General features: G+C 32.7%; 1 long non-coding RNA gene across 1 annotated transcript in view; it reads left to right on the forward strand.

Annotated features, from left to right (window-relative positions):
* Positions 1-2,680: 2,680 nt before the first annotated feature.
* LOC117101182 overlaps positions 2,681-5,000 on the forward strand; it is a 2,357-nt gene continuing 37 nt past the window's right edge. Inside the window, exons 1-2 of the long non-coding RNA XR_004444248.1 lie at positions 2,681-2,830; positions 3,297-5,000. The exon at positions 3,297-5,000 is cut by the window's right edge and continues 37 nt beyond it. This is a non-coding gene — a long non-coding RNA (uncharacterized LOC117101182). The remainder of the gene's footprint in view (positions 2,831-3,296) is intronic.

A 5,000-nucleotide genomic window follows, 5' to 3' on the forward strand; every position in this document is an offset into this window, starting at 1 on the left:
TGCATTTATGAGTGAGAAGAATAATTTTGAAGTTTAGGCGTTTACATATCGGTAGCCAATGAAGGTCTTTGAGGATAGGTGAAACATGATCACAAAGTTTAATGAGACAGACAGCACGTGCTGCTGAGTTCTGAAGCTTTTGTAAGGGTCTTAATTGAATAGTAGAGGTCCCATACAATAAAGAGTTACAGAAATCAATTTTAGAGGTGATAAAAGCATGGACAAGTACTTCAGCAGCGGAGCGTGAAATGTATGGACGAATTTACAATTCATCCAGAGGTAGTGGCTTCTGGCACAATAATATTAAAATATAATAATAATAATTTTTCTTTCACTAATTTAATAAAATAATAAGCAATGTTTTTGATCTAGAAAAAACTGATTTTTGAAAATTAGACGATCTTGAACAATCACGTGGCTAGTGATATGATAGGCTAACACTCTCTCAAGCAAGTTACAAACTACTGAGCAAAGAGATATGTATGTTCCTTTATTTTAAATATGAACCGTCATGTTTATAAATATAGTAATAACGTTTGCTATCTTTCATTCGAGTCTAATTAAATAATTTTGAGGAAGTTTCACAAATATAATATTGCACTCAACAGTGGAGAAGATATATTGACATATTCTTGAGACTTTTCATATTTTAGGTGCTGTAATTGATTAAAACCTAGAGCAGTGTTGTTTTCTGTTGACGAGTCATTAATTTAAAAAAATTATTTGTGACTGGTTTTGCTTGCAGATCCACACATATAATATATCTGCAGAGAGCTGTAAAGCAAAACCAATCAGAACCAATCATATTATGACAAATATTCCCTGCAGTTTTTACCAGCTGTACAACTACGTCCTAGGTTTGAGGTATAACTATAATAGTCAGCTCTAGTCTTGTATTTGAGTCAATTAAACATTCTAATTCAATTTTAGTTAAATTAAATTTCAGTTTATTGCAATCAAAACAAGACTGAATTTCTTGTGATGTACAATATTTTGAAATAAAAGTTACTTAACTATATAAAATATATTAATTCAATTCAGTTCTTTTATTGCACAAAACAGTACGGCCATATAAAAAAAAATTACACAAACAACGTACATCACAAAACGTTCAATTACCGTACTCGCGCGAATAAGCGCCTGGGCGCTTAAAATATTTTTTTTTTGCACTTTCTGAGGGGCGCTTATTCGAACGGGGCGCTTATAAAAACACTGTGGAAATTGAGGGGGGGCGCTTATGGAAATAGATGAAAATCGAGGGGTTCTTATGGGAAATTATTAAATTGAAGAGGCACTTTTGGAATGAAAAAAGATTATTTAAGGACATTACGAATGGTGGTTATGCGGATTAGATAATCGTCCAGAGAACATGGCTCATGACAAGAATTCGTGAATATTTACATAACAGCGAAATAGCAGATGCAATTAGTGGTGGTGGGTAGTGGTTAGCTTGTTGGCCATCGGCCGATTGAGATTAGCAGGATGGCAGGAACATTGTATTTTTTCTTGAAAACTCAGATGAGAATGTGCTAAAGGTCGGAAAAAGAAAAAGAGGAGTAGGACTAGACATAGACAAATACGGTATGTAAAATGAGTAAAGTTGGAAATATACTGTCTGTCCAAGGATCGGAGCTCTCATCAGTCCCAGAGAAATATCCTCATTTTTTATATTGACCTAAGAAGAATGTGTTTCCACTCTGCAGCTCAAATCATGACAACAACCACAGTCCCAGGATTGATTGGATTATTGACCTGCTAAAAAGAAAATCTTATGAAATTATTAGGGGCGCTTATTCAAACGGGGCGCTTAAGGAAATTTTCACGTTAGGAGGGGCGGTTATTCGAGAGGGGCGCTTATTCAAACGGGCGCTTATTCGCGCGAGTACTGTAAGTACTCTATATTAGTATCTATTATAAACCAATAGATTTTCTTTAAAGGAAAGCTTATTTAACAAAGGTTAATAATGGTAAAATAATATCATAATCAACAATGCTCATGTCAAAAAAAAAATGGGGGTGTTCAATCGAAACGCATGGCGTCTTTTAAATCATGTATAAACTTAAGAAGATGATCCTAGTAATTACAATTTAATAAAACTGTAGCTCGTCTTCAATATCACCTGAGTTACAGAGGCGGTACAGTCTAAGTTCGGGTGGAGTTTCGGGGGTGGGGGGAGCTTCTTTTTTCAATTTCCTGCAATTGTGACGATATCCTAAGTTTACATAAAGGAGGGAGAACAATAACTGTCATTTAATAGACATCAATGTCTGACAAGAATAAAATATAAAATAAAACTATCAAAAGGTTATACAATACATTGTTTGAATAATTCATTCATTCATTTCATTTTTTCGTTAGTTTGTGGAATAATAAAAACTGCAATAGACAAATAACCAATAGCAACCAACTACAAATAAAAAACAACCCATTTCAGATTCATAATACATTATACTGTAATGGTTATTCTATACGACTCTCACTTTTCATTTGACTTAATTTTCACCAACCGTTTGATCACCTGATATTAAACAAACGGTCCAATATTCATAAAATTTATTAACAACAAGTGACTAACGATTAAACGTCTGCTACTAGACAGATAATTCCACGCATGTGTAGTGGAAACCCATTGCTTTAAAAGCTCCATTGTCACTCACGGATCTATCAGTAACAGTCAGCTTGTCATTGCGTAAGGTTGAATATAGTAAAACGAAAGAAAACCACAAAACCAGAAAAACTCTGGATCACAACCGTCAGGGATACTGATTCATTTTCCTTGAAACATTGTTAAAGAAATTAAGCTTATATTACGTGGAGAAAACAACTTGGGTAAGTTATATGTTATTATGTATATGCTTTTATTAGTTAATAATTAAATAAGAATATGTTACAACATGTTATTATTACATTATATAGTGCCTAATAAAAATGCACGATACACGGAAGGGCTTACAAGTTTAATTTTATAACATTATAATGCCAAATTCATAAACACAGTGTAAAAACTTTTTTGACTCTTGAACATCATTTGGTACCGATAGCAAAACTTTTCTAATCGATATTCGTAATTAATTTTATATTGATTCTTAGAACGGATTAAGCCACTTATTTAATTGAAATTGTCATATATTAAATAAGTTTTTTTGTGACAAATTTTATTCATAAAAATATACCAAGATAACAACAATAAAGAATACATACACTTTTCTTTCATTAATGCCCCATAAACGTACATTCAAAAGTATAAAAAACTTGTTTTATTTTTAAATGTGCCACATTACTTTTTATGCTTTAGTGTACGTTACCGTGATGGCGTGGGTCCGGTTTGTGCTTATTGTCGTGTGTCTTGTATGCTCAACTTCTGATGCAAGAACATTGGGTAGATTTTTTAGTGGAAATGACTTCCAGTCTGATTTGGAGAGAAAGATTTTGCGAATGTTCGATGGCCATGAAACAAACTATCCTAACACGAACGTTGATGGTCTGGCAGAAAGTCAAAAGGAAGAAAGTCCCGTGCCATTTGTGGAGTACAAATCTGTAAGCAATGGCGTTCTTCCACCTTATGCTGTCAGGAGAACACGTCGATCAAAAAGAACTGACCAATTAACTTTAGAGGAATCTCTCCTACGTGTACTTGACAAGCTTGACAAACTCTACGAAGATGTAGACGTAGGTATACCTACTCTACGAGTAGGTAGAAAATAAATTTTCATGAACTCCTTGGAATACAACATTGGTCATATAAGTTATATCAAGGTGCCTCCATGTTATACTAGTAACAAACGTATCTGATCGAAAAAGTAGTAACACGGGCCATTTCTAGAGACAGCCAAACAGCCACCATCACGTTAAACAAATCTTACAACAAACCACATGGGTTGCCAATGTTGCTGGATACCACTTACTTTAACAATAAAAATATAAACCTCATTTAGAAAAGGATAGCTAACACAATGTTTTGATAAGTTCATTAATGTCAGTAGGGTTCAACATGAAGTTAAATATGATGAAATGATAATGTCATATGATTGTGTTGGAAAATCCCAGTGCCATTTGAAAATCAGGCAGGACAGTCGGGAGTATGTTTAAGCTTTCTGCTAGATCGTTTCTTAAATATTGTTGTTAAGGTGAGTGCGTGTGTGAAAAAAAATGTGTGTGTGTGGGACATGCGCGTATAGATGGCCATTTAATTTTACGTTCCCGGTTAGCCACATGTACGTTTGAATGACACTATTGAATGGTGGACTATAGGGTACATTGTCAACTATTACTCAACCATAAATATTGATTGGTAAAACGTATTGCACTAAATAAAGTTATGGATAAATGTTAACAATCTTACAATATATTTTTAGAATTTAGGCCTATATTATTCAAAATATTTTTTAAAAACAGACACTAGATTTTTTTTTTTTTAAGATTTTGGGACGTCAGACTTGGCGACAAAATTGTTTTAAAGGGTTATGCTTATTAAGTGTCTTTTTAAATACGTTAATGTTTTAAGAATATTCCTATGAATATGACTTCTTTTCTAATTCATATGTATTATTTTATTATAAAAACTATAGGTCTAAGTCTATACGTCATCAGAAAATGTTGATTACCTGTATTTTGTTTTCTAAATGCCACTCACAGATGGGTCGATTACTTGAATTATTTTCTATTTAATAATAATACACATTTCTAAAGCGCCTATTAAAGCAAAACAACTTGTCATGGGCGCATAGTAGTAACGAACAAAGTCACTATGATGTAATTACTGGAGGGTTTTAACAAGTGCTATTCTATATCATTTTATTTTTCGAGATGAAAGTGAAAATTGGAGAATATATTGAATAAATTCAAGTTAGCTGTAATTCAGGGATAATATGTTGGTTTTATTGTTTTGAATATAACCAATATAAGTGGATGTAAACTTACTTAAGTATTTCTTTGACTATATACATATATATTTAATGTTGTAATATTTTATTTTAAGTAATTATGTAAATAAAATACA

The sequence above is a fragment of the Anneissia japonica genome, unplaced genomic scaffold, assembly GCF_011630105.1.
Source record: "Anneissia japonica isolate Jap-2015-1 unplaced genomic scaffold, ASM1163010v1 scaffold7766_len575116_cov191, whole genome shotgun sequence".
In the NCBI taxonomy this organism is placed as follows: Eukaryota; Metazoa; Echinodermata; class Crinoidea; order Comatulida; family Comatulidae; genus Anneissia; species Anneissia japonica.